Genomic DNA, 16,793 nt, shown 5'->3' on the forward strand with positions numbered 1-16,793 from the left:
TGGATAATTGTTTTTTTACTGGATAGTGGTCCTAGAGGCTGAGTAAGGACCAAGTGGGCCACCCCAGTGTTGACTAAGAAGCTGACAGGTTTGTCCCCAACTCTTAAAGTGACGCTGGGCTCCTGGGGCTTACTAAATAAGAGCCCCAGCCCCGTCAATCCTGATCTTCTAAATTGAGGATAGCCCTCAGTGGCTCCTGAGTGGTTACTTGTTTTTTTTCTCGGGGCACTCATTTTTTTTTAATGTTTCTCTTCTTTACAGTGCACACATTGGTTTCTTCCTCACAGGGCCAGGGACCCCCGGCGCCCTTTTACATCCCCCTGCCCTCGTGGAAGGACTCGCGTCTTCTGAAGGGCTGCTATTACTGCCTTAGTAACCTTTTTTTGTTTTGTACAGCTCCAGGAGGACCCATGTTATTAAAAACTTTCTGGGCAATTTCTAGCAATTGGGATAAATTTATTTCCTGGAATCCCTGTAACTTCTGTAACTTTCTTTTAATATCTGGGGCTGACTGGGAAATGAAAGCCAGATTGATGGCCCGCTGATTTTTTGGAGCCTCAGGGTCAATAGGAGTGTAGGTGCGATCAGCATCTTTTTTTTGGATTTTCTTTTTTTTTTCTTTTTCTTTTATTTTTTATTGCATTTTAGGTTTTGGGGTACATGTGCAGAACATGCAAGATAGTTGCACAGGTACACACGTGGCAGTGTGATTTGCTGCCTTCCTCCCCTTCACCCACATCTGGCATTTCTCCCCATGCCATCCCTCCCCAGCTCCCCCCCCCGCTGTCCCTCCCCATTCCCTCCAATAGACCCCAGTGTGTAGCATCTTGTAGACTGCTCAAGGAAGGCAGCCGGCGACTCCTGTGGACGGAGTTACTACAGTCACTGCCTTGGAGAGGTTAGTGGGCTTGTGGGCTGCTCCCCTAACCCCTTTTAAAAGATACCGGTGAAAAGTGTTCAGAGCCTGGTGACCCCCCCCAAGGGGTCCCATTGGGGTCAGGTAGAGGGAAAAACCTTTTTAATTCAGTCCCAGTTATTTTTTTTTTTTCCTACTGTTTCTCGCCCTGGACCTATGATGGCTTTTAGGGCTTCTTGTCTAATTTTGCCTCTTTTCTCTGTGGTGAACAGAATTAGTAATAATTGTTGGCAGTCATCTCAAGTGGGGCGATGAGTCTGGAGTACAGATTTTAAGAGCCCTGGCAAAGTCTGGGGCTTCTCAGAGAATGGGGGATGTTGAGCCTTTTGACAGAACTTACTGCACTGTAAAACCCCGCCCCCTAAGATCCCCCTCCTGGGGAACTTTCCATCTCAGCAGGTTTCTAACCACCCCCCTCTCCTCCCCCCCCCCCCCCCCCGCCATCTTAGCAGTTCCCCAGCACGAACCCCTCCCAGAAACTATTAAACTCAGCAGTTCCCTAGCACCTCCCCTCCTGCATAGCCCCTCGCACTGGAGGCATCTGCCGGCTTGCAGGCCATAAAAATCCCCTTTAATTTCTATCACCTTCCAGTTGTATAAGTCACTTGACGAGAAGGAGATGTGAACAAAGAATGGGCAACCCAGATTGTTTTCTCCTGTTGGGGGTGCCTTTTGGAGAGGAAGGACTGCCGGCGGGTGTGGATCCCCACTGCAGGTGTGCAGAGGGGGCAAGGTTTGGTGACTAGTACTGTCCGGGGGTGCTGAGGCCCTGGTTTGGAGGACCTTGAGTAGGGTGGAGGTAATTCCTTTTTTTTAAAAAAAGTCATTAAAAAAACCTTGATAGCATTTACTTGGGATAGTTTGTGGTGTATTTAATGTCTTTGCTTTGAAATACTTTCCTGAATTTTTTTTTTCTTATTTGGTTGACAAATAAGTTTTTCTGTTATTTGAGTTAGAAGTAAGGTTTTTGCTTCTAGCTTCAATATGAAATTAGAAGCAAAGATGAATTTACATTGAATTTAATTCATTGGGTGATTAAAATTATCCTTGATCTGGTTGTGGCTCTGATGTTTTCTTTCTTTCTTTCTTTTTTAATGAAAGAAAGAAGGAGAAAGAGAAAAGGGGGAGAGAGAACAGGAGTCTTGCTCTATTGCCCAGGCTGGAATGCAATCTAAAATTAGGTATTAAAAACCTCTTTTATACTGATAATTGTGCTTAACAGCGGAGACAGGAAGGAATAAGGAAAGAAAATAACAAACAGCCAACCAATATTTCATTAAATCTGTGAAATGCTATGCAAATGCTGAAGAGTGATTTTCTTCCGTTTATGTGGTCACTTTCAAAATAGGTATAATGTGATACTAAAAAAAATATATGTTCTGTGGACCTGGGGTGAAGAATTCTATAAATATTCACTGAGTTTACTTGTTCCAGATCTGAGTTCAATTTATATAGTCCCTGTTAATTTTCTATCTCATTGATCCATTGAATATTAACAATGTGGTGTCAAACTCTCCCGCTATTATTGTGCGGGAGTCCAAGTCTCTTTATAAGTCATTAAGAACTTGTCTTAGGTTTCTGGGTGTTCCTATATTGGGTGCATATATATTTATGATTGTTGACTCCTGTTGTTGCATCGATCCTTTTACCTTATGTAAAAGACCATTTTAGTCTTTGTTACTATGAAAGTCTATTTTGTCAGAGACGAAAGTTACAACTCCTGTTTTTTTTTTTTTTTTTTCTCTCTCCATTTGATTGGTGAGTCTTCCTCCAACCCTTTGTTTTGAGTCTCTGTGTGTCCTTGCTTATGAGATGGATCTGGAGGTAATTCCTGATCCTCCGCTGGGGTGGGGAGAATGGCTGGCCCAGAAGGGGCTTTCCTTGGGCCAGCTAATATGACCTGAAGTTTAGCCTATTTTATGCAGGATTTTAACCACAGAGGGGGTTGTTGGACCAAATCCAACCATTGGTTAATGTTTGGAAACTGGTCAGGGTGTCTAGGAGTTCCTGTAACCATTTTCCATACAGCCTGGGTAATTTTTTTTTTTTTTTCTGAGTCGTAGGTCCCAGTGTTAGGCTACCCAACTCCAAAAGATCACCATTCTAGTTCACATAAAGAGCAGAGTTTTCCAGGGGTTAATTTCACCCCATATTGGCCTGAAAACCCAACCTTGAAGTTGGCCGTCATGCATTGGAGGGAGGTACAAGGCAGGGAGCTAGACGACCCCATTTGGTTTTTCCTTTAGCTTTTGAATTTCCCCCAAGAGATTTCACTAATTTAAGACTGGCTTCACTGAGGATTTGAACCAACAACCTTGCAGTTGCAGGCCCTATACCTTAACTACTGTGCTAACAGATTACTTGCACTACAAAGAGTTAGAAAGTGTTTTAAAGCCATATTTTGGATGCAAATACTGTACCCTGAGGCAGTGCGGCCTGCCTGAAAGCCGGGGCTGGAGGCTGGCAGAGAAAAAAAAAAACCTCTTTTTGTGTCAGTTTATTTTTATTTTATTTTATATTTTTATTGCATTTTAGGTTTTGGGGTACATGTGAAGAACATGCAAGATTGTTGCATAGGTACACATATGGCAGCGTAATTTGCTGCCTTCCTCCCCTTCACCTATATCTGGCTTTCTCTCCATGCTATCTCTCCCCAACTCTCTACCCCCTGCTGTCCCACCCCTATTTCCCCCCAACAGAGCCCGGTGTGTGATGCTCCCCTCCCTGTGTCCATATGTTCTCATTGTTCAACATCCACCTATGAGTGAGAACATCTGGTGTTTGATTTTCTATTCTTGTGTCAGTTTCCTGAGAATGATGGTTTCCAGGTTCATCCATGTCCCTACAAAGGATACAAACTCATCGTTTTTGATGGCTGCATAATATTCCATGGTGTATATGTGCCACATTTTCCCTGTCCAGTATACCATCAATGGGCATTTGGGTTGGTTCCAGGTCTTTGCTATTGTAAACAGTGCTGCAATGAACATTCGTGTGCATGTGTCCTTATAGTAGAATGATTTATAATTCTTTGGATATATATCCAGTAATGGGATTGCTGGGTCAAATGGAATTTCTATTTCTAGGTCCTTGAAGAATTGCCACATTTCCTTCCACAATGGTTGAACTAATTTACACTCCCACCAACAGTGTAAAAGTGTTCCTGTTTCTCCACATCCTCTCCAGCATCTGTTGTCTCCAGATTTTTTAATGATCGCCCTTCTAACTGGCGTGAGATGGTATCTCAATGTGGTTTTGATTTGCATTTCTCTGATGACCAGTGACGATGAGCATTTTTTCATGTTTGTTGGCCTCATGCATGTCTTCTTTTGTAAAGTGTTTGTTCATATCCTTTGCCCACTTTTGAATGGGCTTGTTTTTTTCTTGTAAATCTGTTTTAGTGCTTTGGAAATTCTGGATATTAGCCCTTTGTCAGATGGGTAGACTGCAAAAATTTTTTCCATTCTGTTGGTTGCCGATTCACTCTAATGACTGTTTTTTGTTGTTGTTGTTGTTGTTGTTGTTGTTGTTGTTGTTTGCCATGCAGAAGCTGTGGATTTGTCTATTTTGGCTTTTGTTGCCAATGCTTTTGGTGTTTTGGTCATGAAGCCCTTGCCTATGCCTATGTCCTGAATGGTTTTGCCTAGATTTTCTTCTAGGGTTTTTATGGTGCCAGGTCTTATGTTTAAGTCTTTAATCCATCTGGAGTTAATTTTAGTGTAAGGTGTCAGGAAGGGGTCCACTTTCTGCTTTCTGCACATGGCTAGCCAGTTTTCCCAACACAATTTATTAAACAGGGAATCCTTTCCCCATTGTTTGTTTTTGACAGGTTTATCAAAGACTGTATGGTTGTAGATATGTTGTGTTGCCTCTGATGCCTCTGTTCTGTTCCATTGGTCTACATCTCTGTTTTGGTACCAGTACCATGCGGTTTTGATTACTGTAGCCTTGTAGTATAGTTTGAAGTCTGGTAGTATGATGCCTCCCGCTTTGTTTTTTTTGGCCTAGAATTGACTTGGCTATGCGAGCTTTCTTTTGTGAAGTTTAAGGTGTTTTTTTCCAGTTCTGTGAAGAAGGTTATTGGTAGCTTGATGAGGATAGCGTTGAATCTGTAAATTACTTTGGGCAGTATGGCCATTTTCACGATATTGATTCTTCCTAACCATGAACATGGAATGTTTCTCTGTTTGTGTATTCTCTTATTTTGTTGAGCAGTGGTTTGTAGTTGTCCTTGAAGAGGTCCTTTATGTTCCTTGTTAGTTGTATTCCTAGGTATTTTATTTTATTATTATTTTTTTTTGAGATGGAGTTTCACTCTTGTTACTCAGACTGGAGTGCAATGGCGCAATCTCAGCTCACCACAACCTCCGCCTCCTGGGTTCAGGCAATTCTCCTGCCTCAGCCTCCTGAGTAGCTGGGATTACAGGCACGCACCACCGTGCCCAGCTAATTTTTGTATTTTTAGTAGAGACGGGGTTTCACCTTGTTGACAAGAATGGTCTTGATCTCTTGACCTCGTGATCAACCCACCTCGGCCTCCCAAAGTGCTGGGATTACAGGTGTGAGCCACCACGCCCAGCCCCTAGGTATTTTATTCTCTTTGTAGCAATTGTGAATGAGAGTTCGCTCATTATTTGGCTCTCTGTTAGTCTGTTATTGGTGTATAGGAATGCTTGTGATTTTTGCACATTGATTTTGTATCCTGAGACATTGCTGAAGTTGCTTATCAGTTTCAGGAGATTTTGGGCTGAGATGATGGGGTCTTCTAGATATACAATCACATCGTCTGCAAATGGAGACAATTTGACTTCCTCCTTTCCTATTTGAATACCCCTTATGTGTCAGTTTAAAACTGAGCTCGCAGCCCCTGCAGCTCTTGGTCGCCTTGGCACAGGGACCCTAAAAAGCATTAAATTCCTCCCTTCCTATCTCTCTGTCTTTTCACTTTCTTTCTTTTTTTTTAATTGCATTTTAGGTTTGGGGTTACATGTGCAGAACATGCAAGACAGTTGCATAGGTACACACATGGCCGTGTGTTTTACTTCCTTTCTCCCCTTCACCCACATTTGGCTATCCCTCCCCACCTCACCCTCCCACTGGCCCTCCCCATTTCCCCCCAATAGACCCTAGTGTTTAGTACTCTTCTCTCTCTGTCCATGTGTTCTCATTTTTCATCACCCACCTATGAGTGAGAATATGCAGTGTTTCGTTTTCTGTTCCTGTGTCAGTTTGCTGAGGATGATGTTCTCCAGATTCATCCATGTCTCTACAAATGACACAAACTCATCATTTCTGATTGCTGCATATTATTCCATGGTGTATATGTGCCACATTTTTCCAATCCAGTCTATCATCAATGGGCATTTGGGTTGATTCCAAGTCTTTGCTATTGTAAACAGTGCTGCAATGAACATTCGTGTACATGTGTCCTTATAGTAGAACGATTTATAGTCTTTTGGATATATACCCAGTAATGGGATTGCTGGGTCAAATGGAATTTCTATTTCTAAGGCCTTGAGGAATCGCCACACTGTCTTCCACAGTGGTTGAACTAATTTACACTCCCACCAACAGTGTAAAAGTGTTCCTTTTTCTCCACATCCTCTCCAGCATCTGTTGTCTCCAGATTTTTTAATGATCGCCATTCTAACTGGCGTGAGATGGTATCTCAATGTGGTTTTGATTTGCATCTCTCTTATGACCAGTGACGATGAGCATTTTTTCATATGATTGTTGGACTCATATATGTCTTCTTTTGTAAAGTGTCTGTTCATATCCTTTGCCCACTTTTGAATGGGCTTGTTTGTTTTTTTCCTGTAAATCTGTTTGAGTTCTTTGTAAATTCTGGATATCAGCCCTTTGTCAGATGGGTAAACTGCAAAAATTTTTTCCCATTCTGTTGGTTGCCGATTCACTCTATTGACTGTTTCTTTTGCCGTGCAGAAGCTGTGGAGTTTCATTAGGTCCCATTTGTCTATTTTGGCTTTTGTTGCCAATGCTTTTGGTGTTTTGTTCATGAAGTCCTTGCCTACTCCTATGTCCTGGATAGTTTTGCCTAGATTTCCTTCTAGGGTTTTTATTGTACCAGGTCTTATGTTTAAGTCTTTAATCCATCTGGAGTTAATTTTAGTGTAAGGTGTCAGGAAGGGGTCCAGTTTCTGCTTTCTGCACATGGCTAGCCAGTTTTCCCAACACCATTTGTTAAACAGGGAATCCTTTCCCCATTGCTTGTTTTTGACAGGTTTATCAAAGACTGTATGGTTGTAGATATGTTGTGTTGCCTCTGATGCCTCTGTTCTGTTCCATTGGTCTATATCTCTATTTTGGTACCAGTACCATGCGGTTTTGATTACTGTAGACTTGTAGTATAGTTTGAAATCCGGTAGTGTGATGCCCCCCCGCTGTGTTCCTTTTGCTTAGAATTGACTTGGCTATGCGGGCTCTCTTTTGGTTCCATATGAAGTTCATGGTGGTTTTCTCTAGTTCTGTGAAGAAAGTCAATGGTAGCTTGATGGGGATAGCATTGATTCTGTAAATTACTTTGGGCAGTATAGCCATTTTTACGATATTAATTATTCCTAACCACGAACATGGAATGTTTCTCCATCTGTTTGTGTCCTCTCTGATTTCGTTGAGCAGTGGTTTGTAGTTTTCCTTGAAGAGGTCCCTTACATTCCTTGTGAGTTGTATTCCAAGGTATTTTATTCTTTTTGTAGCAATTGTGAATGGCAGTTTGTTCTTGATTTGGCTTTCTTTAAGTCTGTTATTGGTGTAGAGGAAGGCTTGTGATTTTTGCACATTGATTTTATATCCTGAGACTTTGCTGAAGTTGCTTATCAGTTTCAGGAGTTTTTGGGCTGAGGCAATGGGGTCTTCTAGGTATACTATCATGTCGTCTGCAAATAGAGACAATTTGGCTTCCACCTTTCCTATTTGAATACCCTTTATTTCTTCTTCTTGCCTGATTGCTGTGGCTAGAACTTCCAGTACTATATTGAATAGGAGTGGTGAAAGAGGGCATCCTTGTCTAGTGCCGGATTTCAAAGGGAACGCTTCCAGTTTTTGCCTATTCAGTATGATATTGGCTGTTGGTTTGTCATAAATAGCTTTTATTACTTTGAGATACGTTCCATCGATACCGAGTTTATTGAGGGTTTTTAGCATAAAGGCTGTTGAATTTTGTCAAATGCCTTCTCTGCGTCAATTGAGATAATCATGTGGTTTTTGTTTATGGTTCTGTTTATGTGGTGAATTACGTTGATAGACTTGTGTATGTTGAACCAGCCTTGCATCCCCAGGATGAATCCTACTTGATCATGATGAATAAGTTTCTTGATTTGCTGTTGCAATCGGCTTGCCAATGTTTTATTGAAGATTTTTGCATCTATGTTCATCATGGATATTGGCCTGAAGTTTTCTTTTCTTGTTGGGTCTCTGCTGGGTTTTGGTATCAGGATGATATTGGTCTCATAGAATGATTTGGGAAGGATTCCTTCTTCTTGGATTATTTGGAATAGTTTCAGAAGGAATGGTACCAGCTCCTCTTTGTGTGTCTGGTAGAATTCGGCTGTGAACCTATCTGGACCTGGGCTTTTTTTGTGTGGTAGGCTCTTAATTGCTGCCTCGACTTCTGCCCTTGTTATTGGTCTATTCATAGTTTCAGCTTCCTCCTGGTTTAGGCTTGGGAGGACACAGGAGTCCAGGAATTTATCCATTTCTTCCAGGTTTGTTAGCTTATGTGTGTAGAGTTGTTTGTAATATTCTCTGATGATGGTTTGAATTTCTGTGGAATCTGTGGTGATTTCCCCTTTATCATTTTTTATTGCATCTATTTGGTTGTTCTCTCTTTTCTTTTTAATCAATCTAGGTAGTGGTCTGTCTATTTTGTTGATCTTTTCAAAAAACCAGCTCTTGGATTTATTGATTTTTTGGAGGGTTTTTCGTGTCTTAATCTCCTTCAGTTCAGCTCTGATCTTAGTTATTTCCTGTCTTCTGCTGGGTTTTGAGTTTTTTTTATCTTGCTCCTCTAGCTCTTTCAATTTTGACAATAGGGTGTCAATTTTGGATCTCTCCATTCTTCTCATATGGGCACTTATTGCTATATACTTTCCTCTAGAGACTGCTTTAAATGTGTCCCAGAGATTCTGGCATGTTGTGTCTTCGTTCTCGTTGGTTTTGAAGAACTTCCTTATTTCTGCCTTTATTTCATTGTTTATCCAGTCAACATTCAAGAGCCAGTTGTTTAGTTTCCATGAAGCTGTGCGGTTCTGGGTTGGTTTCTGAATTCTGAGTTCTAACTTGATTGCACTATGGTCTGAGAGGCTGTTTGTTATGATTTCAGTTGTTTTGCATTTGCTGAGCAGTGCTTTACTTCCAATTATGTGGTCAATTTTAGAGTAGGTGTGATGCGGTGCTGAGAAGAATGTATATTCTGTGGATTTGGGGTGGAGAGTTCTGTAGATGTCTATCAGGTTTGCTTGCTCCATGTCTGAGTTCTAGCTCTGGATATCTTTGTTGATTTTCTGTCTGTTTGATCTGTCTAATATTGACAGTGGGGTGTTAAAGTCTCCCACTATAATTGTGTGGGAGTCTAAGTCTCTTTGTAAGTCTTTAAGAACTTGCCTTATGTATCTGGGTGCTCCTGTGTTGGGTCCATATATGTTTAGGATCGTCACTTTCTTTTTTGTTTATTTTCTCTTTGTCTCTATCTCCTCTCTCCTTTTTGTCTTTTTTTACTCTCTCTCTCCCTTTGTTTTCTCTCTCCTTTTTCCTTTCTCCTCTCTTCTCTGTCTACTCTCTCTCGTTTCCTTTCTCTTTTTTGTTTTGTCTCTCTCTTTTCTGTCTCCTCTCTCTTTTTTTCTTTGTCTCCTCTCTCTTCTTCCCCCCTCTTACTTTCTTGTCCTCTCTCCTCTCTTTTCTGTCTGCTTTCTTTCTCTTTCTTTTCGGTTTACCTTTTTTTCCCTAATTTTTTTGTCTTTTCTTCTCTTTCCTTCCCTGTTTCTGTTTCTTTTGACAGAAGGACAGTCACTACTTTTTTACTTTAAATGGGCAAAGAGGGGTAGTAGTTTCTTATTTAAAGTTTGATTCCCTAAAACAGAGAAAAAAACTACACCCAAGTTGTCAGGGGCAGAATTTTCTCTCGGACATGAGAAAAAGGAAGAATGAGGCCTTAATGATAGAATAAGAAGAAGAAAAGGAAAGCGAACAGAATTATTTCCAGGGGTGTTCGCTCAATTAGAGTTCCTTGAAGTTAATGTTCATGTAGCCAATGGATAAGATTTACCTCAAGAGTAACAGGTTTAAACCACTGTATATCAGCCAACAGGAGTCTAACAAAACTGGCGAATTTACAATAAAGACAGAACCACATATAGGACTGACAGACAAAGGATGGGTGCTCCCCAGATGGGAGACCAGTCTGATGCCTGCCTGGCCACGTCCCCAGAGGGATGTTTCAGTGGCCACGTCCCCAGAGGGATGTTTCAGAGTGTCTTGGCCAAGGTGTACCCATATAAACCCTGGGTCTGGTAACCTCAGAATTTTTAGTTCTGAGATGAATCACAGTTGTAAGGGTTCAAATGAGGCATGAGGCACCAAATGTAAGGTTCAAATGAGGCAACTGAGGCCAGTTATTGAAATAAATAAATTTAACTGGCTCCTGGGTGAGGTTCTATGGTCTCGGGAAAGGGAGCCAGAGAAGTCACGCCTGACTTCCCGAGGCATGGGGTTTTCTAGCGAGTGAGGGTGTCTTGATTGGTTATGAGGGAACAGGACATGGACAGGGCAAGCTGCTATTGGTAGGTAGGTGGGATTTCCAGTGAGCAGGCCGCCCAGGGGGAGTGGGACCTGGATGAGGCAAAATGCTATTGGGCAGGTTTTGGTGGGGCTTCTTTTAAATTTTGGTGGGATTTTCCAATGGCAGGCTAGGTGCCGAGTGAAGAGTTTAGTGTTGAGTGCAGATTCTGGTATGGAGTGCAGAAGTGGGCATTGGGGAAGCCACGTGGTGGAGCTAGATGCTGAGTGCAGAGCTTGATGTCAAGTGTGGAGTGGTGACATAGTTTTCAAGTGTGGAGAGGGATGGGCGTGTCCGAGCTCCCGGCAAGGCAACTGGCCTTACATTCCAACCCTTTTGATGATATAGGACGCTGCTTCTTTCTGGCTACTTCCTGCTGAGTAGGGGCGGAGTTGGGGGGGTCAGTTGGCTGATGCTTCAGTTGGAAGTTGGACATAGGGGTGAAGCAGCATCTGGTTTATGGCCACCCTGGAAATTTTCCTTATGCAGGCCTGTAAAACTGGAGGAAAAAAGGGGCTAGCATTAACAGAAGACAAACTACAATAATGGGAGAGATAATAGGGGTTATCCAGGTAAGCACGGGGAATTGTCACCAGTTGAGAGGCAAGACTGATGTGTTCTGCTTCTTGCAGAGGTCCTCTTGGAGGTGATAGAGACTGTTGACATTTTCTTCCACAAGGCCTGTTTCATTGATGTAATAGCAGCACTGCTCCTGAAGAAACAGATAGGTACCTCCTTTTTCTGCCATTAGCAGGTCTGGGGCCTGTTGTTTTTGGAGAGTTACCTGGGCCAGCAATGTGATTTGTCGCTGGAGGGAGGCCAGAGAGGTGGCTGATGCCTCAATGGCCACATGAAACTTGTCTTCTAGTTGGGCGACTGAAGTGACACTGTAGCCCAGGGTGCCACTCCCTATTTTAGCTGCTGCTAGAGAGGAAGCTAAGGAGAGGCCAGCCACTATTGGGAGGAAGACTGCTCGTTTGCTCCGGTGATTAGGGGATGGTGCGACGAGGGATAGGAACTCAGCTTGCCCACATACTTCTAGCTGCGGGACCAAAGTGACAGGCACACAGGGAAGGGAAAGGAGGCATTAATAACTTTGGTTAGGGTCCCGTTACACCAAAAGTATCCTCCTGGAGGTGCTAAAGGGAGGATTTTACTTTTACTGTGGTGTTGCAGCTGGAGCTGTTGGCCATTCCATAGCAGAGAGAGAGATTTTGAGAGTGTATTTTGAACAAGGGGATGCCCATTAAGGTGGTGCTGTAGGTGATTGTGACAAATTGAACTTGGTCTGGAGGGGAACTTCAGCCAAGAGGGGGTTGTTGAGGTAGGCACATAGAAAGCAGTTGGTGAAATTTATGGCTCCGGTTAAATTTAACATGTTAGCGCCTTGCTGTACTAAAGTTAACCAGGAGAAAGGTGAGGAAGTGTTATTTGGGGGTCCGAATTGGTTAGTTAGGGTGGCTTCATTCTGTAGGATGGTACTGCCTAACAAGCCGAGTTGTTAGGTACAACACGAGTATAGGACTGGAATATTAGCTATGTGCCACTGGAGTGGCTATCTGTAATCCCTTCGTATATTTCACCTGCAGTTCCCTTTTCCCAGCAGCCATCCCAGGGGTTGTGGATGATAAGAGACACTACCTTGGTGGTCGGTGAAGAGCATTCTTCTTTTTGGGTCGATGTTTGATTTGAAGGGTTTGTGCATGACACAAGAAGTATATGGGCATCCACCATAGGTGGTGTTCCACCAATGACAATAGTCTTTGGTTTGGTCACATAGAAAGCAGAGGCCAAAGTTACTCCAGGAGTTTTTAATAGTATTGGTCTTTGATTTTGGGAATTCAAATACTATGGCTGACTGGCAGCCTGTGGGCTGGCAGTCTGTTTGGGCAATGTATTGGGTTTTAGTGGTGGAGTCTTCCGTCCAGGATTCCTGAAGGTAGAACTGCCAGATGTAGTAGGGGTTGGCCTTAAGAAGGGAAACTAAAAGGATTGTTAGGAGAAGAATTTGAAGGGTTAGGGGGCGATGGGTAGGGGCCATGGGTGAGGCGGAGGCGAGGGGGCCCAAGGGTTTGGACTTCCACCGATCATTTTGGGGGGCCAGCTTGAGGCGGGACACATGATACCACAGAATGTGCAACCTCTCTGGGCAGTGACAGGGCTTGCAGGACATTAGAGATTTGGGTAGCATTGATTATAGGGAACCCTTTGTGGTAAGGAATTCCCGCTCTTTCCAGAGGGCAGAGTGGCAGTGGGTAATCAGAAAAGCATACTTCGAGTCAGTATAGATATTTGTTCGCTTTCCCTGTGCCAGGGTGAGAGCCCAGGTTAGGGCAGTGAGCTCTGCCTTTCATGAGGTGGTTCTATTGGGGAGGTGACATGCCTCAAGGGTGGCTGAATCTGTGACTACCGCATAGGATGCCCTTCATCACCCTTCGGCTGTCATTATCGAACTTCCATCCACATAGAAGATAAGGTCTGGGTTAGGTAAGGGAAGGTCGGACAAGCCCTCTCGGGGTTTGGCAAATGCATGTATTAGCTCAGGGCAGGAGTGGGCTGGGGAGGGGGAAAGGGATGGAAGGGGAAGCAAGGTAGCTGAGTTGAGTGGGGAAGTGCAGTGAAGGCTGACTGAAGGATTTTCAATCTTGGAGGTATCCCATACTAGGGAATTAACTACATCAGGAGGGATAGGGGGTTGAGGAGAGGAGTTAGGGCAGAATGTGGTGTCAGTTAGGAGTGGCAGTAGGAGGTGGGTGGTTGATGGGCTTGAGTGTGGGGGGCCAGTGAGTTGGAGAGTGGCCCTCACAGTCTGGAAAATGTCTAGTCCTAAAAGGAGGACTGAGCATGAGGGTATGATTTTAAAAAGAGTGGGAAAAAGGGTGTCCTTTGAGGACACAGGCTAAAGGATGGGTTTGATTAGGACAGGAAGGCTTTCCGTCAGTTCCCATGATTGAAACCTGGGAAGGTATGCTAGGTCCTGAGTAGGAAGGCAATACAGAATAGGTAGCCCCCATGTCCACTAAGAAGGAAATGGACTTACCCGCTACCTTCAGCCTTACCCTGGGCTTGGCAAGGGAGATGGGGGTCTTCGAGTCTGGGCTGCATCAGTCGTCCAGAAGGCCGAGGAGTTCAAGCAATGGGATTGTTTCCTGCGGACCAGCCTGCCCCCCACAGAGAGGTGTGGGGGGTGGGCCTGTAGTCTGGAATGGGCACTCACTGCACTAATGTCCCAGCCCCTTACAGTCCAGGTAGGGGTTGGTAGGTGGTCGGGGACATGGACACTAATGTGCCCAGCATCCCTCCCAACCACACTTGAAGCAGCACCCAGGTGGAACGCCTCAGGAGTTCTTGGCAGGCTTCGATGGACCCCCCCCATCAGGTGCCTGGTGGGCTGCCAGCCTCAGGGCTGCCACAAGAGCTTGGGTTTGGAGGCTTACCTTTTTCTGTAGGCGGGCCTGTTGGGCTGCCTCAGCCTTTTCCTCTCGGCCATTAAAAACTTTAAATGCCATGTTTACCAGGTCTCGTATAGGAGTTTGGGGGCCCTCCTCAGCCTTTTTAAATTTCTTTCTAATGTCGGCTGCTGATTGGGAAATTAAATGAGTGGCTAAGACTGTAGCCCCCACTAGGGAGGCCGGATCCAGTTGAGTATGGAGAATTATAGTGTTAGCTAATTGGTCTAGGAAGGCCACGGAGTTTTTGGTAGGGCCCTGAGTTATTTCCCTTAGCTTATCATAATTAACTACTTTTTGAGCTGCGCTCTGCATGCCTGCTAGGAGGCATTGTAGCATTTGGTCTCTGTGGCAGCAGCTATCTTGACCTGTTTGATAGTTTTAATTCAGGGTGGCCTTGGGGACTGCCGCTGCCCCCACTGGCATTTGGTTGTTGGTTAGATGTACCTGATCAGCATGTGCCCGGGCTGTTGTAAGGATTCGGTCCTGCTCATCTGGGGTGAGGGTGGAGGATAGGATTACATATGTGTCATGCCAGGTTAGGTCATATGCCTGGGTAAGATAGAGGAACTCTTTGGTGTAGGCAGTCAGGTTAGTGCAGAAAGACCCCAGGCACTTCTTGATAGCTGATAGGTCAGAGAGAGAAAACAGAACATGCACTCATACAACTCCTTCGACCCTGGCTACCTCACGCAAAGGGCAGAGGAGTAGGGGGTCATGAGAGGGGCCATGAGCACTGACAGGGGAAGTCATATTAGGGCTTTGGGGAGGAGAAAGAGAAGAGGGAGGAGGGAGTTGAAGACCTGCATAAGGAGGAGGGTTGGTAAAGCGGGTGGGGCAGGACAGGTCTTCCAGGTTTTCAGAGAGTGCAGAGCCAGGCAGGGCTGAGATTCCACATAGGGGGGAGGATTTGTGGGTAGGATTTAACTGATGTAGGGTTGAGGGGCAGTATAAAAGGAGAAGAAAGAGGATGGCTGTTAGAAAGACGTGAGAGGACAGGAACTGAAACAGGAAGGGAGGGAGAGTGGGAGAGAATAGGCAGGATTAGAAGCAGAAAATGGCTGCCATCTTGAGAGAGAAAGAGGGAGAGAGGGAGAGAGAGAGTTAGAAGTGGGAAAAGGCCACCATCTTGAGAGAGAGGGAGAGAGACAGTTAGAGGATAGGAGCAGAAACAGGAGCCGAGAATACAGCCAAATCTGGATTTGCTGCTTAGAATTCACTCACTCACTCATGCCGAGGTTAGAGAAACTGAAAGTACAGTTACTCCATTAACGGGAGTTTGCATGCCAAAGGGCTAGTTTAGGATTGTAAGCCGGGGTTTGGTCCTGCTCCTGGGCAGGGCCCGGGTTTACAGGCAGGACTTCTGATTACCTAAACCTCAGCTGCTGCTGCTGCAATGATCAGAAGGCATCCTGGACTGCACTACCAAACACCAGAGACGGTTCAGGAAGATGGGGACATCTCCCTCAGATTCCTGACCCCCGGAAAACCCCTTAGGGGAAGAAGACAAGAGTGTAGGGATGTCTCCTCTATGCTCAGGTCCTCGGGATGAGGCTGGGGCCTGGCCCACAGCAAGATGGGAAGGAGTCCCTGATGCGGCTGCGATTAGGAGCAGGGAGTCCATGAGAAAAGCAGTAGGAGAGACTGTGGGCAACAGAAGTCTTACCTTGTGGTGGAACAGTTCCCTGGTCTGGCTTCAGGTGGAGGAGTCAGTTTCCCCTAGGAGGGGTCTTAGAACTCCTCCTGGGTTTCAGCACCAAATGTAAGGGTTCGAATGAGGCAACTGAGGCACTAAATGTAAGGTTTGAATGAGGCAAGTGAGACCAGTTATTGAAATAAAGAAATTGAATTGGCTCCTGGGTGAGGTTCTATGGTCTGGGGAAAGGGGGCTCGAGAAGTAGCGCCTGACTTCCCAAGGCATGGGGTTTTCTAGTGAGTGAGGGTGTCTTGATTGGTTATGAAGGAACAGGATGTAGACGGGGCAAGCTGCTATTGTTAGGTAGGTGGGATTTCCAGTGAGCGGGCCGCCCAGGGGGAGTGGGACCAGGATGGGGCAAAATGCTATTGGGCAGGTTTTGGTGGGGCTTCTTTTAAATTTTGGCAGGGTTTTCCAATGGCGGGCTAGGTGCTGAGTGCAGAGTTTAGTATTGAGTGCAGATTCTGGTGTGGAGTGCAGAAGTGGGCATTGGGGAAGCCACATGGTGGAGCTAGATGCTGAGTGCAGGGCTTGATGTCGAGCATGGAGTGGTGATGTAGTTTTCTGGCGCTGAGAGGGATAGTCATGTCCAAGCTCCCGGCAAGGCAACTGGCCTTACAACTGTTATGCCTTATGATGTCCCTGTGGAACTGCAGGTGAAGACCCATACAAGACCCATAGCCTTCCAGCCGTGGGACTACATATATATACACTCACTCTCTCACACACACCAAGGTTATGAAAACAATCGAAAACTGAATTACCTGAGCCTCCAGTGAGGCAACCTGAACTTCCAGTGATGTCTCACGGTAGGCTTGCCTGGTCAAATTTGCAATGACCATGTCTGGTCCTGACTCAGGCTCTCCTGATGGACCGGTCCCCAGACCTGATTTACCTCTGGAGGTTGCTGGGACCCTGAGGAATTTCAGGTAAATGGCG

The sequence above is a fragment of the Callithrix jacchus genome, chromosome 13 (genome assembly GCF_049354715.1).
Source record: "Callithrix jacchus isolate 240 chromosome 13, calJac240_pri, whole genome shotgun sequence".
In the NCBI taxonomy this organism is placed as follows: Eukaryota; Metazoa; Chordata; class Mammalia; order Primates; family Cebidae; genus Callithrix; species Callithrix jacchus.